Source organism: Microcebus murinus, chromosome 8 (genome assembly GCF_040939455.1).
Source record: "Microcebus murinus isolate Inina chromosome 8, M.murinus_Inina_mat1.0, whole genome shotgun sequence".
Lineage (NCBI taxonomy): Eukaryota > Metazoa > Chordata > Mammalia > Primates > Cheirogaleidae > Microcebus > Microcebus murinus.
The window spans coordinates 31,785,980-31,807,689 of NC_134111.1; the positions used below are offsets into that span (position 1 = coordinate 31,785,980).

Sequence of the window (21,710 nt, forward strand, 5' to 3'; positions counted from 1 at the left end):
CACCATGAAACTATGCTGTAGCATATATGTTCATTTAGATCCTGTTCAAACTTAAGAAACATTATATAAATTATGTTTGCATTGATGGAGTCATTTTTACTGATCTGCAGGTCAATATACTTTAAATTCCCTCTTTAAAGTCATTGGAAACATACTGTGAGGACAAAGATGTCCCATTAGCTGAGAAGGTAATGGCTATGTTAAGAAATTCAGGAGATAGGTGGAGGTGAGGAGTAAGTTGTACAGAGAGAGAAAATAGCATGTTCAAGGACTTAAGGTATGAAAGTGCTTGGCATATTTCAAAAATAGAGATAGGGTATTATAACAGACAAAAAAGCAAAAAGGAAGACATTAAGTAGTGAATCTGGAGAGATAGATTCAGGTCTGTGAATTTGTGGAGACAATTCTTCATGTTCATTCTAATAGACATCTACCTCAACTCCAATCTGACCCGACTCTATAGTAGAGGTCAATTATTTCCATAATAGTTCTGTATAACAAACTACTGTAAGACTCAGTGGCTTAAAACACAATTATTTTTTTTCTCTCAGACACATCTGAAGTTAGCTGTAAATTGGCTAATCTGAGCCGTGCTTGGCTCTCAGCTGCAGCTTGGGATCAGGTCTGCCCCAGGAGTCTCTCATCTTTTCTGGACCACTGGGCTACCTTGGTAGTTTCTCTCATGGCCATTGCAAAAGTGCAAGTGGGTAAGCCCAGAACACAAGCACATCTCAAGCCTCTGCATGAATAATGTTTGCTAGTGTCCCATTGGCCAAAGCAAGTCACGTGGTGGGCTCTTTGCCAAGGGTCAGAGAAGTGCCCTCTGCCTATAGGAGGAAATCAAGGTTATATGCATTGAATGGTTAAAGGTACAGATGGAGAGAGGAGTAAGAAATTTGAGCTAAGAAATGAATTTACCATACCCTCCAAGGTGAGGTTTTGGTGACCAATTACTTTATGTTCTTCTGGTTGCCCAATATCACCCATGTTGTTTTCCTGTTAAGGAGTCAATTTGGCCTTTGTGGATGCTGACATTTCATCTGGTCCTTAGTCTCTTATGCCTCATGAGTTATTCCCAAAAAGGAAGAATAAGAACAATAATCCATATTTATTTACTTAGAGAAAACATCTGGAGGATTGTTTTTGTTTTTCTTCAGTTTTTATCTGGGTGGTTGGCATTATGTCAAAAGTTTTACTCTGAGAAGTTTGAAAAGCGAGTCTAGTTAGTGTGTTATTTCCTCTCCACTTTATAATGATACATGAGAGTCTCACTCAAATGCCACCCCTGGGACGCATGCTGGGAACCACGTTATCCGGGAAAGAACAGGACAAATTCCTTCTGATGCTCGTTCACAATAGCAAATTCCCTCATAAACCTAAACCAATTGGCCCACCTTAGAAATCATCCCAAGCCTTATTTTGTCACATTACAATGATATTCTAATATGCAGAAGGTTCTTGGCATCCTTGGATTTATTTATTATTTATTTTTATTTCAGGAAATTATGGGGGTACAAATATTTTGGTTACATGTTATGACTTTGTCACATCCTAGCCATGATTTGAGACATGCCCTCTCTCCCCCGACAACACTCACCGCGTCCATTAGTTGTGAGTTTACCCACCTCCAACCCCCCAACATCCAAAGAATATTACCACCGTATAAGTACCTTAGTATTGATCAGTTAGTGCCAATTTGATGGTGAGTACATGTGGAGCCTATTCTTCCATTCTTGTGATAGGCTCAAGAAGATGGGCTCAAGCTCTATCCAGGAAAATATAAGAGGTGCTAGATCACTGTCATTTTTTATAATTGAGTAATATTCCATTGTATACACATACCATATTATATGAATCCAGTCATGGATTGACAGGCACTTGGATTGTTTCCATAGCCTTGTTATAGTGACATCCTTGGATTTAAACATTACAGTTTCCACTGTTGGTGAATGACCTCTGGGACCAGAGCATGCAATCACTTGTCCTTTTTGTTGATATCCACATCTGAGTGCCATGTGTTCCCATCTTGGTGCCACAGTTTCATTCTCTGATTGTTGCTGCTTTTTATTTTCTTAGGGAAGATTAACAACAGTGTTGCAGATTTGGAAAATTTCCAGGTATCTTGGGATAGATCCCTTATGCTAGGAGTCTTTCTTGATCTTTTTCTCTGAAAAAAAAATAATAATAATGGCTATGAACTCAGAGTTCAGTACAGGGGCTCTGGAAAGTCACCATACATAAAGTCACCATACATAGGGAAAATGGGAAATTGAGCTGTATTTTAAATAAAATAAAGCAAACACCTCAGGGCAGCTGTGGTATATATTTAGTGAATGATAAAAATATATACATGCTTTTTTCTGTTCCTCAGCTGATATTTCTCCATCAGCAAAGCACATATAGAATCAATATGTTAAAGATACAGCCTGTGGCACAGGCATAAGAAGGGTTAACTGCAACAGAAGGAGCAACTTATGTGAACTAAGACCTGCAAAGGAAGAAAATAAGGGCAGATCTAGTCAAACAAAAGGAAAATAAAATCAAGTGACTATGGACAACCTACATGTGACCACTAAGGCAAGTGACTACCAAAACCAGCAAGAGGTTTTACGATGCGATGCTGTGTTGGAACTCAGCACCCAAGAATCTAGATTTAATTAGCTTTGCAGGTCCATGTTAGTGGGTCACCTGCCACTAGATTATGTGTTACTGGAAGGGACCACATTCTCCTATTTTTCTTTACATCTCTGCTTTCTAGCACACTGCTTGACTCACAATAGACACTTAATACACACTTGATAAATGAGTGAGTCAATGTACAAAAATAAATATATGGAAGTCTGTCAATGAATAACAATGTTCAGCCTTTCAGGATGATGTTCAAAGTAGAGGTCTGTTATCTGCTGAGCAGCCTAGAGAAGCTCATGGAGATCAAGGCAGACTGCCCGTCATTGGACAGTAATAGTAGACATGATCAAGAGAAGTACTCAAGTTGAACTATTAAGACAGTGATCTATTTGCACATCGGAGGAACAAGGAAGGAATGTACATGGTAAGAGATGTCATGTTAGAAAGGGGTCACAAGATGAGAGTGGGTCAAGAAAGATTTCCTACTGCATGCACTATGATCCTTAAACATCCCTAACCAAGCACAGAAACTTGCTCAGCCAGAGGTGAGGGTCGAATGACCTGCACTGATGAAAAAAAGGACTATTTGGCTAGGCAACTTGTAAAATCACTTAATTATGTGTTCTTTTCAAGCTGTCATTAAATGTTGAAAAAAGTGTAATATTCTTAAAGTCAATTTGAATAATGCTTAAATCCCTAAAAGATGTGGAGTCTCATGCTGTCTGATTTTGATATTGTCATACATTAAAATGAGAGCAGTCCATCATATGAGAATAAAGAAAATATTCCCAATCCTACTTACAAATCTCAAGAAACACTGCAGAGAATCCACTTCATACTTCATTTTAAAATTCTCTTTCCTTACAAAAATAAATATTTCTCCCTCTAAGAAAAGAAAGAATGAAGTATTAAATGTAAAAAGTTGGGAAAAGGACAACAAAATAACTATAAAAAGAAAAAGAAAGAAAAGTATATATAGTAGAAATAAATAAATTGTGAAAGAGGAAACAAAAGACAATGACTCATCCAGCCCTTGGGGAAGGCACGGGGAAAAGTAAAGAGGTGGGAGATAGCAGCTTTTGTGAGCTGGGCCAAACATCCTTGCAGTTAAATATTCACCTGACTGCAAACAATGGCTTCTAGCAACTAGCTCTCACCCTCTCAGGGGGCCTAGGCAGGGGTTCCCAGGCCCTGTCATTATGCTGTTACTTCTTTTTTTTTGGATTTTCTTTTGTTTAGATCAGACTTTTACCCCCTCCCTCTTAAGGGTGTACCTATAGTATATGCTGGGTAATGACCATTGGCTTTACTTGTGGGTGCTTTGATGGGAGTCTAGGTTCTAGATGGATACTTTGGTTGTAGGTATCATTTGTGTGGTGATTTTTCTCAATTGCTAGTTATTTGTAGGCAGTAGCAATGGTATACTATGTGCATGGGCAGATTACCAGTCTTTTCTTGACAAGGGTAGATGTAGCTCTTTGAAACCCTATCTCATTCCCCAGCCCTGTGGTCTTCTTAACAGTGTGAATTATATTGTGATATATAATTATTATATTATGATATTAATATCTAAGAGATTATTATGATATTATGTTATGATATTAATCTCTAAGTCTGTAGCTGGCATTTGTGGTCTGGAGTCAGCAAAGTCCTATATGATTAGAAAAGTAAATGCTGTAATGGGCTGTACAAGTTGTCCTTCCTGCCAGTGGGTGGCCCTTGCAGAAAAAAACCAGCAGCTGTGGTGTTTTGGGGGACCTGTGACCAGTTCTAGTTGATCAACAGAAGCACTCAAATGCCCCAGGTTGTGGACTGTGCCCTGGAGCACCCAGGAGACTCCTTATTCTCTACTAAAGTCAAGGGCAGAGGAGGAGTAAGGGTGGGCAAGGTTGGATTGGAGAAGCTTGTGTTCAGACCATGGAGGGGCTGAGAAGCCCCACCAAGACAGAAAAATTTGGCTGTTGGGGAGGGGCAGTCTGGGTTTCACAGTCTAGCAGATGGAGTGGATTTGGCCCTTCTTCTTCTTCTTCCTTTGCCCCATTGATCTCCTTCTGGTGTCTGGCTGCAAGCTGTATCCCAAACTAGCTGAACTCAGTAGAGGGCTAAGATCTTCCCTGCCCCAGGATTCTGCCCTGATCTGAAAGCACTGCTTTCCTGTGGGGGAGGGGTGATCTGCAAGTGAGGTGCAGCTTGGACCCACACTGCATTCTCCTTTTAGTTCTGCCTTCCTGGACTCCCTACCTCCCAAGATTATTTCACAAATCTCCCCTCCATTCCTGTGCCCCCAAGCAACATGGTCAAAACCTGGAGGTAGGAGATCTAGCCTGTATGCCTATCCTCTGATCTCCCAGATTCAATCCCTGACCATGCCAGGAAAAGCATACCATACCGGTACTAAGTTACCCATGGAGTGCTCATGCAGGCTTATTAATGTTCTTCCATTTCAGGGTATGCCCTGCTCTGCAGAAGCAGCCAGGCAAACAGAACTGGGGAGGGCTGGTGGACAGGAGCACACAGTCTGAGCACCCTTGGTCTGCCATAGGTCTTTTAGAGGAAAGGCATGAGTCTCACTCTCTGGACCTGGGTGTGGTAGGCATATCAACAGAGGGGAAGCACATTCCTGAGAGCCCCAGCTCAATAATCTCTTGGGGTACCTGTGCCAACTCATGTGGGAACTGCCATGGCTGTATCAGCAGCTCTGGGTGGGGGAGGGGAGGATGAGGATGAGAAGGGTCTGAATGGAGTAGAGCTGGCGCTCTCGTCCCCTTTGTCCCAAGGGGCCCCCCTGGATTGCTGCACTCTCCTCCTCTGAAGGCAGCCCACCTGAAATGTCCAAGCTCTGGGATCACACAATTCCCCCAGGACACACCAGCCCCCTTGGACCACTGCAGTCTGGGCAGGTGTTGGGAAATATTTGCATAGGAACCAGTGAGGAGAAAGCTGGAGATTCTGAAGTTCCCTGGGGAGGACAAAAGCACACAATGGGTAGAGAAGCAGTATGGTGCCCACCACCTCAGCTCAGGTCTGTGGGGACGGAGAGGAACCCCAGGGGGACTGGTAGCCCAGTGCTGTCTTCTCAAGAAGCTCCCAGTTCACTGACAGCAGCAGCACTTGGGCTCATGAGGGTAGAGGGGCTCTCTGACAGTGCAGGAGCCTGCAGTCTGCCAGTGGTGTGAGGAGAGGAAAAACAAACACCCCCAGCTACTCTTTCCATGGGCTTCCCAATTTCTCAGGGCTTGATCTCTACTGATATCTTGCTCCTTCTTCTTCTGCTCTGCAACTTCTTCCCATGGAATCTCTGCTAGGTTCTGGCTTTTTACCCTCAGAATTACACCTGGGCCATGTTGTTTTCCATCTAACACATTTCCTTCTTTCTGAGTTGATATAACGACTGGTGTCTCTAGTCAGCCATCTTGCTTTCTCCCCAGTTGCATCATCTATTAAAACAAATACAAAGATAAAGCACCTAGAAATAAATGCTTCAGATCTATTCAGAAAAATAGTATTAAAACTCTACTATTGCACCTAAAACACAAACAAATATGAAGAACTAACCTGTTCTTAGACAAGAATGACAAATTTATATAGGTAACACAATATTTCTAAACTGTATTTTCACTATCTCCTTCATAGTAAGCTATTTTTAGACATTCTTTTCATTAATCATTTCCTCCTGTTAAATTTTAATACCACAAATATACTAAATATCTGTTTATGTACTACATGTATACCTGCCTTTCACACGTAAAAAGGGTAAGTTTTTTTTCCCTCCAAGAACCTATTTTTGTCCCTTTAGGGACAATCTCACCCCTTTTGATAATGTATAAAATAGACATTCTCACTTAATTAATTCAAAACTTCAATTCCATAGCAATCAAAATATCAGCAAGAATTTTGACACTGATTCAAATTTATAAGACTGGCCAGAAAACTTTGAAAAAATAAAAACAATGAGGGATACTAGATTTTCTAGGTTTTAGACATGTTAGAAGAAGACAGTAAAAATAGTCTATAATAGATTTTTCAGATTAGATATTTCATAACTAGAGCTACTGCATAGTGGAATTTAATTGTGATAAAAAAGTATTATCAAACAAACAAATGGATTTGGAACAATTAACTAGAGAAGTGAGAATGGGGAGTTAGGTTTCTATCACATTCTTTACACCAAAATGAATAAGATGGCTCAAAGGTTTTATCACAAAATGAAATACCATAGAAGTAGCAGAACAAAATATAGAGAATTATTTATATCTTCCTGAAGTGAAAGCCTGTGGAATAAGACACAAAACCCAGAAAGCATAAAATAAATACTAAGAGCTTTGCATAAAAATTAAAATATTTGCATGGTTAAAGATATTATAAGTAAAGTTAAAATACAAAAACACACCAAAATAAAATGTATTTGCATTGTACATGTTAAAAAGGCTAATATCCATAAGCTATATTGAGCTCTAATAAATCAATGACAAAAATATCATTGTTCCCAGAAAAATGGGCATCAACGCAGAAGAAAATGAAATATAAATAGCTTATAAATATGAAAGAAAACTGCTCATCCTCAAAAGAAAACTCTAGGGAGACATTGTTTTTCACGTATCAGAGTGGTAAAGGTCAAAATATTTTATAATATAATGTGTCATTGGTAATGTGTAGGAACAGGAATTTTTACCCATTTTTACTGGGTATATAAATCAGTAAAATTATGTATAAATAAGTCTACTTTGAATGTCAATTACTATGAAATATAAAAATTTGCATACTCCTTGACCAATATTTATAAATCTAAGTATTTATACTATAGATATGTTCACACACTATAGTTAAAGACATTTTTTTCCCAAGAATGTTCATTGCAGCATTTTTGTAATGGCAAAGAATAGCTAAATATCCAAGAATATAAGACTAGTGATATGACTATGATATATGCGTATAGCAGAATACTATGTAGCTATTGATAAAAAATGATTGTTTTTACATCAGATGGGTAATGTGCTGGTGTCACAGCAAGGCTGGAGGGAGGCACAGCTCCCACATGCATCTGAACACTTGATCATCATGATTATGAACTGCAAAAGGATTCAAAAATGATTCTTAAGTCATTTTATGGAAGGGGGGAAAAACCACATTTTCTGAAAGTTACTTATAATGTTATATGATGGCTAATTTTATGTGTCACCTTGGCTATACTATGGTGTTCAGTTATTGGAACACTAACTTAGATGTTGCTGTGAAGGTATTTATAGATCTAATCAATTGACTTTAAGTAAGCACGTTGCCCTCTGTACTATGGGTGGATCCCATTCAATCAGTAGAAGGCCTTAAGAGCAAAACTGAGAATTCCTTAAAGAAGAAGGAGATCTGCCTTAAGACTACATCAACTCATACCTTAATTTCCAACCTGCTGGCCTGTCCTTAGATTTCAGATTTTCCAACCCCACAACCACATGAATCAATTCCTTAAAATAAATGTCTCACTCCTCCTTCCTTTCTCTCTTTTTCTCTCTTTCTCTCCTCTCCCTCTTCTCTCTCTCTCTCTTTATACATATATATATGTATGTATATATATATGTATATATATATATAAAGAGAGAGACCGTGTGTGTGTGTGTGTGTGTGTGTGTGTGTGTGTGTGTGTATAATTTCTCTGGAGAGCACTGACTGATATGGTATGTTATTATACCTTCTAAAAAACCTTGTTCCTATTGTGGTGATTATATTAATATAATATACTCAGTGGACTGTCTCTGGTAAAACACTCAGAAGAGTGGTAACAGTAGTTGTATAAACTTGTTACCCAAATTTTGGCTCCTAGCAAGGCAGCATCAAGTGGGGATGAGTTAGAAATATGGACCTTCAGTCTCCACTCCAGACTCATGGAACCAGAAGGTGCATTTAAACCAGATACAGCCTTCGGGAAGCACAAAGGGAGCTGGCCTGGGAGATGTGGATTCAGAGGAAAAATGGCGACTTCTTCAGCCTGGACCTCCATGTCTTGGCTGAACTTTCCTCTCTTCCCAGTCCGCAGTCCTCAAGCCCCCTAACTTGCCAGGCTGAGGTATGCCACCACTCCCCAGCCACTGTCCTTTCTTACTCTCAATGCATTGCTGACATGCTGTCTCTTGATGGCCTTTCTTTTCTCTTTAAGCTATTCTCTTGCACCCTTCGGGGAGTAAGTCTCAGCAGTCCAAACTGATTCCTCCTTCTTTCTGGGACTTCCCTCTACACATCCTGTTGGCCCCTCTGCACAGCACTCAGGAGCCGGGACGGGCCGGGGTGTGGGGGCAGACCTGCCTGCTGGCGTCACTGTTTTCCTTAGCAATTGGGGTTGGGGCCGGCCTGCCTAGCAGGAGGATGGAGTTTTTCTGGCAGTTGTTTTTGTTTTTAATTTTGTTTTTGTTTGCTCATATTGCATTTTAGGCAGAAATTTTTTTTTTTTTTAAATCTAAAAGTTTTATTTAATGAAATGATTTATCTCTTGTTGCTCACAGCAGATCTTGAACATTTTCAACTTCGGGAGCTTTTAAAAATAATAGCATAATTGGTTGCAGAGGTCAGAGCAAGATGAATTGATCTTATCGGAGGTCAAATTATCCAATAGGGGCTTACCTGGTTTAGAGAAAAGCTGTAAACTGAACAGAAAGAGAGGAGAGAAATAGAGGAGGATGGCCTTGGAAAAAAATCTAGCACTGATAAAACCCAAAAAGTATGCTTGCTCATAATATGGTTAAGCTATGGTTCTTGTGATGTTTTTGAAAAATAAATGAGCCTGAAGCCCGCTGCAACTCATCATGACCTTGAAGTCTGCCTTTTAATGACTCCTAAGGCCAAACAACTCAGCCTTCAAATGGATTCTTTAGGCTGCTATGTGACTTAGAAAAAAATGAGTTTCATTTTGTAGCAGCCGTTGCTGCCACTGAACTCTCCTTTTGATGCTTAGACACATTCTTCTGTGCGTCACCTCCTCTGTCCAAATAACCACCCTCAGCATCAAAGACCTTCCTGTCTCCATTTGCCGAAGCATTTTCTAAGCACTGTAGGCCTACGGGCCAATCAAATCCCCTCTGTCCATAATCCAATGTCACAGACTTAACTCTGCAAGGCACTTCTTACTGCAGGGCTGATGGACTCTGCTAATGCCAATTTTAAATATTATTTGTTGGAACCTGTTCAATCCCACGACCACAAAAAGCTAGGTCCAAGCCTGGACTCAGGTATACTGTTGCACCAAAAAATATTTATGTTTATATTACTATTAATAGAAAAGAAGATTATTATAATGTTATTGCCTAGTTGGAGCCTGTTAGGCAGGTACACAATAATAACTCATTATTGGACTAGAAAGAAGCCATTGGCACTAATTCATGAGTTATTCTAAAGCAAGGAGGAACCCAGTATTTTCATATACCTCTATGACATATGTGAAGCTTTCCAATTTTGGTTTAAAATTTTTATTTTTATAGTGGTAAAGCCTTTTTTGAAATGTAATTTTAGGTAGAACCTCAATATTTGGAATGGAAAAGTGGGATTGCTATTAAAGGACATAAGTGGGCCCAAATTACTACCTGTTAAGACTGCCTCTGATCCCATGATATACTTTGAGGTACAATTATGCAATCCGGGCCTACATGGAACATAATTTGCAAATCACTGATCTAGATGAAGCCCAACCATAATTGGGTGTTCTCCATTTCCCTGTTTTTTTAAGCTCTTCTGCTAGATCCATATGCTCTTGAATTCACAAGTCATTAAAACTCATTACAGTTGAGTTTTTTTTCTTGATATTGGAAGACTCATATTTACAAGCATTAAGTTCTTTTCTTTCCTTTATCTTTTTCTTCCCCTACCTGCCCCCTGCAGGGTCTCACTCTTTTGCCTAGGCTATAGAGTGCAGTGGCATGATCATAGCTCACAGCAACCTCAAACTCCTGGGCTCAAGGCATCAGTCTGCCTCAACCTCCTGAGTTGTTGGGACTACAGGTGCAAGCCACCATGCTTGGATAATCTTTAAAATTTTTTGTACAGAGGAGTCTTGCTATGTTGCCCAGACTGGTCACAAACTTCTGGCTTCAGGCAATCCTCCCACCTTGGCCTCCAAAAATGCTAAGATTACAGGTGTGAGCCATCAGGCCCAGCCTCAAACACCAAGTTTTTAATCTTGACCACTTGGATTAAAATCTTTCTAAAATAAATTGTATATTTCCTAATGCTCTTAAACAGTGTGCTAAATAAGTATTCATTTTTCTTGTCTTAAAATTCATTATTTTAGAATCTATAATATATTCTATGATACTAGATAATTAACACAGTAGAGTAGAGCATGGGCTGTGTAGTTAGTGGTGTAAAACCCATTGAACAGCTATGTGATCTTAAGCAAATAACCTATTTTAGCCACTTTTTAAAAAAATTTATAATATCAGAATGATACCTAATTTGTAGAATTACTATGAAATTTACTTAGAATAATGCCTTTCACATGGTAAGTACCAAATGACTTGGTGGGTAGGGAGAGGAGAGTTGATAAAAACTGCTAGCTGTCTACTCAAATCCATACTCCCCATTAGGGACTCAGTTTCCCTGGTGGGGATTTACCTTCACCACCTTTTCAGGGCCTTCCTTCAGTGGGACTGTAGTGCAGTTACCACCCATTTTTAACTAGTACCAACACAAAAAGTTGACCCCTTTCTCTTGAAGACCCAAGGTGTTTTCCTCCTCTGTTGTCTGAGTGTGGTGAAGCTCTATGAGGCCATACATGTGAGATGAGGGAGACACAGTAATACAACAGAGGGAGAGGACTAGGAGAAGGATCACCTGCTCTTCAACTCACTTGTGTCCTCAAGACCAGCTAGAGTCCAACTCTCATGTGTGCTGTTTCCACCAAACAACAGATTGGTGGGGTACTACCTGACCTCATGACTTGGGAGATCTGATGGGATCATGTAAACTTAGGTTTCAAAGTCACCTGATGTCCCATGGGCAAGAGTGCAGCCTCTGTTAGGGCAGGAGTTACTTTGCCGACAGTGCATACTTTTCTGCCACATAAGGACCAGATTGGCTTTAAACTCTGTTTCTGCCATGATTCTTTTATTGGAGCTGGGATCCAATCACCATGGATACCTCCAGCACCAATAGATCTGTTGAACCTTGTGAGCCCAGTGACAGGACCAATTATATTGCTGTTAGAAGTCAAGTGACCTGATTCTTAAATCCTCATGCTAAGAGTTTGCTTTTTAGGGTTATTTCTAGGTATAAACTGTCTTAGTACAGCTTCTCTGGAAAAACAGTCTGAGTCAAGGGCTTGTGTGCTTGTTGTTCTTTTTATTTTTTTTTTAACAAATAAAAATTGTATATATTTATGGCATAAAAATACTTTGATATATGTATGCATTGTGGAATGGCTAAATCAAGCTAATTACCATATCCATTATCACACATGCTTATTTTTTGTGGTGAGAATGCTTAAAATCTACTCCTCTAGCAAATTTCAAGTTTCCAAGACTTTATTATTAAGTATAGTCACCATGTTATACAACAGGTTTCCTGAACTTATTCCTCCTGTCTAATTGAAACACTATATCCTTTGCCCAACATCTGCCCATTGCCACCCACCTCTCAGTCCCTGGTAACCATCATTTTACTGTTTCTAGAAATTCAATTTTTTTAAAATTTCACATACCTGTGAGATTATGTGGTATTTGTTTTTCTGTGCCTGGCTTATTTACTTAGAATAATGTCCTCCAGGTTCACCCATGTTGTCACAAATTACAAGATTTCATTCTTTTTTAAGGCTGAATCATATTCCACTGTGTATGAATACTACATTTTTTTAAAATCCATTTTTCTGTTGCTGGATATTTAGATTGATAATGATGCAATGAACACGGGAGTACAGATATTTCTTCAACATATTGATTTCTTTTCTTTTGGATCTATATCCATAGTAGGATTGCTGGATCTTGTGGTGGTTCTATTTGTACTTTTATGAAGCACCTCCATACTGTTTTCCATAATGGTTGCACTAATTTACATTCCCACCAACAGCATACAAGGATTCCCTTTATCCTGCATCTTTACCTACTCTTGTCTCCCATTTTTTATAACAGCGATCTTAATAGGTGTGAGGTAATATCTTGTGATTTTAACTTGCCTTTTTCTTGATAATTAGTGATATTTAGCATTTTTCATATACCTGCAGGCCAATTTGCATGTCTTCTTTTGAAAAATATCTTTTCAGTTATCTGCCCTTTAATAATTGAGTTATTTATTTTCTTGATGTTGAGTTGTTTGAGTTCCTTGCATATTTTCATATTACCCTTTTAGTAGATATATGGTTTACAAATATTTTTCCCATGCTGTAAGTTGTCTCTTCACTCTGTTGATTCTTTCCTTTGCTATGCAAAAGGTTTTTAGTTTGATTCAATCTCATTTGTCTTTGTTTAAATAAATATCTATTTATTTTTGCTTTTGCTACCCATGTTTTTGGGGTCACATCAAAAACTTTTTTCCCAGATCAATGTCAAGAAGTTTTTCCCTATGTTTTCTCTTACCTTTAAATCTTTAATCCATTTTTAGTTGATATTTGTATATGGAATAAGATGAGGGTCCAATTTCATTCTTTTGCATGTAGATATTCCATGTTCCCAGCACCATTTATTGTAGAGACTGTTCTTTTTTTATTGTGTGTTCTAGGTACTTTTGTTGAAGACCAGTTGACTGTAGATGCATGGATTTATTTCTAGGCTTTCTATTCTGTTCCATTGGTCTATATGTTATTTCTGTGAGAGTACCTTGCTGTTTTGATTACCAAAGCTTAGTAGTCGATTTTTCTTTAGAAGGAAATCCGAACAAACAACGGTCAGAGTCTGGGAAGAATAAAACTGGGAAGGAGGGAAAGCTGGCCTATGAGTCATTTTAAAGCTGCTCAACACACTGGGCAACTGGATTCTATCTTGGCTAGGTACCCTCTCAGGATGAACTTAAATATTGTTCAATAATTTAACTTCTGTTCCAGGAACAGAACAGGGGATATTTCATCCATTGACTCCTGCCCCATGCGTCAACAGCAGCCTCCAGGAATGTTAAATTCAGGTCTGCTCATATGTAAGAATGGCCAAGTAGGCTCATTTTGACATCCAATGTGGTTATAGCAGAGAAGCTTTGAGGCAGAAAGGGATATCTATATGGTGCAACAAGCTAAGGGGCTTTCAGGTAATGCTTGCACCTATTACTAGAGTAAAAAAGCAGGACACAAGATGTGCCTGATGCAGGTATGCTATTTTCCCTAAACAAAACAGCTTGCTATAATTCTTTAGTAATAATAATAAAGGGATTCCTATTGCTTTTTTATTTTGTAACTGTTTTGCTATTAGCTATAATTTCTCACTGCTTTCCTATGAGACTATTTCAAACTCCCACTAATGCTCTTTCTCTCCCACCATGAGCTTGAAAGCCAATTGCATAGTTGGTTAGGATTGTGCATAAATTAAGAGTAAATAGGCTCTGAGTAAAAGCCTGAAATGATCTTTAAAAAGCACATGATGTTATGACTTTTGATATGTCTATTAGCTCACACAATAGCCATTTATTTCCTCTTAATTTCTCACTTTGTTTTACATTCTAGTTTAGTGAAATGATCAGAGAGCCCAGTTATAAACTAGCATGGATTATTGTTATGTTCACATAATATAATTACTTATTATTGTTATTATTTTGTAATGAGGTTAAAAAACTAAAACATGTCCATTATTGCAAAATGCATTTGCATTTTGTTAAGCATTATCACTTTATTTTATTATTTAAGGGTATATCCAATACACATAAATGAAATTAGTACCACATTAGTACCAACTGAATTTGATCTAGGTTCATAAAATTAAAAAAAATTAAAAGACCACACATAATAAGGCAATGTAGAGAAGAACTCCCAATATGGGATTCCCAATATGTTCCAAGTATAGGAGGATATTTCTTTTGAAAATGAAACATTTAAATCAAATACCTGCTTCCTCCAAATGTTTTAAAGAAAAGTAATATGGATAAAAATAATACTGATGAAAAAATTCAACTTCAGATGGCTTTCGTCTTCGGTACAGGTTCTAATAGTTCAAATTAAGCAGAGACTAAAGTGCAAATATTGATTTTGGTGCTGGCTAGATTTCCAGGGTCTTTGAAATGTTTAGAAAACAGTCTGCACATTTCATTTCCTTTTTGTTTGGACAGCACATTGTTGCCAGCATTTCTTTGATTTGAACATCTGGAATCACTAAAATGTACAGCTGGGAAGAGCTGCCAGTGATATTTTGTTTTCTTGACTAAGAATCAGAACCCTGACCTCACCAAAGGGTAATTATCTGGGCAAGTTAATGATGAAATCCTGAGGAGTGATGACAAGGTGAAGGCCCAGGTACTGGCAACTATGGGATTTGGAATTGAGTTTGTCGCTGTACTTTTTCTGAGTTTTATGAGATGCTATTGAAGAAATCACACTGCCTTTGTCAAACCTCCTGGGTTTCATGTCTGCTCACACGCAGGGTAAGTCATGGCCCTCCCTTTCTGATGCCGGTCAGAGTCTTATCCACACACACAGCAGGTGAGAGAGAAGAGTGCAGCTCACTCTGTTGCCAGAAATTCACCCAAAGTGCACTTACTGGATGCACAAATCAATAATGAAGTGCCAGGAAGAAATCACTTTGTATTTCTGAAAAAAATAACAAGGAAGAAGAAGGAGACTACAGGTCCAACGAGTTACAAGTAGTTCAAGGAAGCAAAGAGGAAAAAAAGATGGCAGTGAATTTGTTTTTGTTCTTTGTTTGCTTGCTTGTTTGATTTTGGGACAGGGTCTCACTCTGTTGCCCAGGCTGGAATGCAGTGGCCTGATCATAGTTCATTGCAGCCTCAAACTCCTGGGACCAAGCAATCCTACTGGCTCAGGCTCCCAAGGAGCTGAGACTGCAAGCATGGGACACCACGCCTGGCTAGTAATTTTGTTTTAATGTCTCAAAGCTTCTCTTAAGAAAAGAAGCAAAACAATTCATGTAAAGATATACCTTAGTGGCAAACCCAGGAAAGTAATTGCCCAAATAGTCTTTCCTTTTATGACACTTTGTCAGGTCCTAGTTGTCTGTTCTTGGTTCTGCTTTATATTGCCTAGGCTGGGTCTTCTTCGTGGTTCGAACATCACCAATGAACCACTTTGATGGACAGGTGGGAGTTATATAACCTGAGTCATACTGCACATGTGGATCTCCCTTGAGCCTCTCTGAAAGCCCATGGGAGGCAGTAAAATACAATGTAGATTTAAGCCAATGACATGATAATAAGCCTTAGGTTTTTCTAGATCACCTTCCAGACCCTGTTGTGCCCTGCTGCTTGGCCCATGGGCTAGGGAATCCTTTGCATTCTTTTTCAGTTGGCACACTAAGTTCTGATTGGCAGATTAGTAGGGCATTCCTTCCTCCCCCAGGTGTGGCAATTGCTCTGGGCACCTGCGTTTGTCCCCAGGAGGGCCGGAAATTCCTCACTGTCTACCTAACAACTTAAGAAACACAAAAGTGTAAATTGGTACTAATGCTTGAAAAAAAAATTGGCAGTGCTTATGAAAGCTCAACTTAAGAATGACCCAGCAATTTTACTCTGGGCAACATACCCAATAGACATGAGGGTTCGTTCCACTCAGAGGCATGTAAAAGAGTGCCTGTACAATAACAGCCTTAAACTGTAAATAACTCAAACATTCATCAACAGTAGATTGGATCAATGAATTGAGACATAATCATAGAACAGAATATCCAAAGTAAGATGAAGAACAGGATACTGTTATACACAACAAAATGGATGAATCTCATAGACGTGATGTTAAATGAAGTCAGACACAAAAGAGTACAATTGTGTGAATCCATTTACACGAAATTTAAAAACAGGCTAAACTAATCCATTATGATTAGAGGGCATGTCAGTGGTTATCCTGTGTTGGGGTACTGACTGGGAAGGAACATAGGCTGCTTGTGGAATGCTTGAAATGTTTTATATCTTGATCTAGGTATTGATTACACAGAAGTATACATGCGTATGTTAAAATTCTTCTGCCTGTGTGCATAAAATTTGTGTCCCTTATTGTAAGGCATATCTCAATTTGAAAGAAAAAAAAATCACAGTGGTGAACCCTAATAATATATAATTAAAGTATGAAATTTCTATTGAAATTAATGACACATTAAGCCGTTGTCTTATTTGAAGAAAGATCCACTATGAGAATTCTTAAATTAATTATATAAACATTTCTGGACTCAAGCATCTGAAGGAAATCAGAATATTTTACCCCTCAAAATATTTCTTTGCAATATTCTGAGATGGCTGCCACAGATCTAGCACACAAAGTCCAATATTTGTTCTTTGAAGGCATCCTAAGTTTTTATAGATAAAGATAATTTGAAACTGCTCTGGGAAGTACAGAGGATTTGCTGTATGACTAATAACATTTTTTGTGTGTTGTTGTTCAATAATCAGGTGTGGTTGGCTAAAAAATAATGAGAGTAATTATGTTGTCTGGCTACACAAATATTCCTAAGGCTGATTCCAAAGAAAGATTCCTAAAATATGTAGACCTTTGTTAGCATCAATGATTAAAGGTTTATGGCACACCAAAGCCTAACAGATTTGCACAGTTGGAAGAACTTGGCTCTTGGAACCCGAACAAGTCCAAATTCACAAAACTTAAGCAACTTTAGACTGATTTCAACAATTCAGACAGGAAGTTTCCATTGGCTAAGCTTATTCTCAGGAAGTACCACACCCTAATTTACTGTAGGGTAGGGGAATAACTCCAGGATTTTCACTTCTAGTCCCAAAAAAGCTCTCAATAAAGCCACCTTCAGGATGGCTGGGGTTTATAGCAGTGAAAGGTAAGTGACTTTACCTCCAGTTTTCAAATCATCTGTTTTGCTTAATCAACTAAATATGCATTCATTACACTCATATTTTTCACATCTTCCAAGCCATTTCCATTCTCCTATTTGAAAAAGCATTCAAGGGAGTCAGCAGACAGGGCCTTCAGCCTTACTGTAGAGTTGTCTGATCTTTCTAAGTCTCAGTTCTCTACTTTATAAAATGATGATGTTGTAATGCCTACCTTGCCAGCTCGTTGGGAGATGTTTAAGGAGCATTCTTGGCCAAAGATCAAGGGAGATTCCCTTCTCTTTGCTAGGTCCTGCATTAATGAATTTGCTTGTTTTATAAATACTGAGGGAAAACTTCAGAACTCCAAGATGATCCAAAATATGATTTTCTTCAAGTCCTTTTAGTTTCTGCTCTAGATAATAGTAAGTATTATTATTCCCGTATTTCCCACATTGAAGCCTCAGCTATTTTTCTGGTGGGAAGCTACTTTCTTCGAATCATATCAAAAAGGTTAAAGCAGCGAAGGAGCAAACATGACCCAGGTCTCCCTGGTCCTGGTTCCCTAGGAAGCAGATGACCAGCCTTCCTCCTTTATGCTGGAATGAGTGGCGGTGATGACATCCAATCCCACCTCTTATTTCAACCCCCCATGCGAGGCCTTCCTCTCTTCTAACAGAAGTATGGCAAAACATCCGCATTTACATTCCTCATGACAAAGCAAGATATAAAAATTTGATGAATATTTGACACCTTATGTAACTTATATAAAGTGTTTCTAATGATTGAGAATAGATGGTTAAGGTATTCTTAAAAGATCTAATACACTTTCATTTTGTCTGTTTGGCTTGGCTACGTTGTAGCAAAGGTTCAACTTCCTAGGCATAAATTTACTTAGGTCATCCACACAGAGACCACCATTTACGAGTATTATTTTGATTACTAATAAATATTTTGATTAGTAATAAGTATTGTATTTGCCTTGTTATTTAGTTTTCTTAATTTCTAAATCTATGATATTTCCTTCTTTTATTAGCTCCTTTTTTTTTTTTTTTTTGGTTTGTTTTTGTTTTTTTTTTTTGAGACCGAGTCTCACTCTGTTGTTGGGGCTAAAGTGCCGTGGTGTCAGCCTGGCTCACAGCAACCTCCAACTCCTGGGCTCAAGCGATCCTCCTGCCTCAGCCCCCCCCCCCCCTCCGAGTAGCTGGCACTACAGGCATGCACCACCATGCCCGGCTAATTTTTTTCTATATATTTTTAGTTGGCCGATTAATTTCTATTTTTGGCAGAGGCAGGGTCTTGCTTTTGCTGAGGCTGGTTCAGAACTCCTGATCTTTAGTGATCCACCTCCCTTGGCCTCCCAGGGTTCTAGGATTACAGGCTTGAGCCACCATGCTCGGCCCTACTAGCTTCTTTAACAGTATTAGATAAGATTGTTTCATTCTATTAGTTCTAAATTAATATTAATCCACAAACTGATGTACATACCAATTTACCTCATCTTTTTGGAATGAAGAGTAACACTCCTGGTGATCATAAACATCAAACCAAAATGCAATATACTACTTCTGAGGTTTGCTATCTTCCTTTCTAAGAGAGTGCAATAAATTTTGGGCTTTCCAGTTTTATAGCCTCTAATGGGCACTGAGAGAACATTAGTTAGTTTAATTAAAATGGTACACATGTAATTACTAAACCCGATGAAAATTGTACAGTCTTTTATTATATTCAAAACAGTGGTCTTATATGACAGCCAGTGTCCCTTAAAGCAATAACAGTTTTTTGTTCCTTTGTTTGATTTTTGCTTTTGGTTTTGGTTTTAACAATGAATGCAATAAAATTCTAGGACTCCTGGGTTGAACCAGGAAACTAAACTAACAGTAGCTATTGGTATATACAGAGATGTGCCAACAAGTTAAGAAGTTTAAACATAACAGGATTGGTGAAAGGAAGGAAGGAAGTTTACCACTATTTCTAAAGGCAAATAACCAGGGAATGTGACTTTTTTAGCAGAACTTCCTCCTCAGCAAAGTCGAGATGTTGTACTTAAGATAATTCTGTAAATCTGATGGCACATTTTTAGTCTTTCATATTCATTTTCTAGCCATTGCTAATTCTTCTTCCTGCATAAACCTGAAAATTAAAAGCCACCACTCAAGTTCGAGAAATCTTTCACTTTTTATTCACTTGTACAATTTATCGTTGCTATGGTTACCTGTACCTGGTATTTCTTTGAGCAAGGGTGCTTGTTGGGTGGCCCAGTGGCCTTCATCAGGGGATGTCAAGGACTGAGCACATCGTGGTACTAGGCAAAGGCCACCTCATGGGTTTTCCTGATTCCCCTACACTGGGGTGGAGCTATTAATAATTCCCATAGGAAGCGAACAGGCTGCCAGGGGTTATTGCAATTGGATGGCCTCAGAGCAATTAGGGTATGGTTTAACTACTAAAGAGCCATTTAGATTTATGCAGAAAATTGAAAAGAAACTTCACTTATTTTTTTTTATTTTACATGATTCACATTTCTTGGCCTTTAAGAGGCTCAAAATATTGAGCCTTTCTTTCTCCATACAATAATCCAAAATACCCCAATTTGAAGTATCATAAAAAACCACTTTTTTGAGGTCTTTACCACTCAAATTGCTGGTGAATACCACTGCATATTCTTCCATGTTAATAGAAACCTTTTAAGTAAAATTAGGTAATTATGAACATACTCTTTTACACTGTTTTCATGCTATTTATCTAGTGCTGATTTAGGATACACACAGACAAATTATAATTAGTATTTGGTTCAATTTACTGATTATCATCTGTAGTTAATAAAACAGTTGCTCTCTTCTCTAATGGACTATATTCTCATACATTCTAGAATCTAGTAACAGATAACGTCCAAGTGCGTGATTTGTTTTATAAAAGCATATATTGAAAGTCCTTGGCTGGTCTCCACGTGCAGTCCTCTCCACAAAGGACTGCCAATACAGATTCAATTTCCTCCAGACTTCTGCAGAGGAGGTTAAAGTTTGTTAAAAGTTGACTTGCTTCCCACCAAAGAGAAAAGTCTTGCATTGCAGGTTCTAAGCAGTGCAGAAGGCCAGGGTGATTCTAGTGAAATTATGTTGTAACTTCAGCCTTAGGAAGGAATAGTATTCATCAGAAGTATTGAAATTATGAGAACCAAATTAGGAAAAGAAAGATTGACATCTTGTGATTTGTGGAGGTGGTGGCCTCCTGTTTCTTGTGAGTGGTGAGTGGTCTAAGGCAGATGTCCAAGAACTCCAGATGTTAAGGAAGATCACCGATTGTAAAGATGCAGGGGTATTTCATGGTCTTATAATAAAGGAGACACAACAAAGCAATAGTCAAAACCAAACAGCTACAGAAAAAGAGTCAACTGACAGGTAAGCAGCAATCATTTGTGCATATCATGAATCAAGACTCCGAGCCATACACCAGGCAATTATTTTCAGTTTCACATTATTTAAATCAAACTAAAAATTAAAATTTTATGGGATATTGACCCAAATAATAAAAATAAATACTTAGGCTTTTGCTATGTATCAGTGACTACAACTAAATCATGGTTAATTTTATTTGCCTTAGATGGATTGCCCCATATTTCCTCTTGAGAAAGGCAGTGGATGTATAAGTATCCTGGTAGTTCCTGGTCTTTATTTCTTTGTTTTATAAATCATTATCACTGCCTAATTTTAACTTGGAAACGACCTTTGAGTACACATTTTGTAGAGACAGTCCTAACACTTTCTATCAAGAAATGTTGCAAACATTAAGAATAAATAAGAAATCTTAGCGACCCTTTTTGAAATATGCTACCATAATAAAATATTGCCCTATATTTGTTCATCATATTTGCTTTTCATTTTGTTGTCTTAAAAAAAAATCTTATTTATATAAGGCACATGGATGCTATGACTGGGCTGATAACCTCCAGGCGTCAACAGAGCACAGGGCACCTGCCTGTCCATCATTGCTTGCTGCTTCTGCAGCACGGTGGTGCAGGTGCACGTAGACAATTCATAGCTGAGCAGAAATAAAACTCTGGGGTATGAATTTAGGCCGGGCCCTTAGTGCCTGGCATGAAACAGTCTTGTAAAGTATGACTGAAGGGGCTTTCTGTCAAAATGATGTTTTTCTATTATCTAAGGAGGTAGTAAGAAATAAACAAGAGA

General features: G+C 38.4%; 1 non-coding gene across 1 annotated transcript; it reads right to left on the reverse strand.

Moving 5' to 3' along the window:
• Positions 1-7,605: 7,605 nt before the first annotated feature.
• Positions 7,606-7,709, reverse strand: LOC142872468 (small nucleolar RNA U13). Its single transcript, XR_012920725.1, has one exon. It is a non-coding gene; the product is annotated as a small nucleolar RNA U13 (small nucleolar RNA).
• Between the last annotated feature and the right edge of the window lie 14,001 nt (positions 7,710-21,710).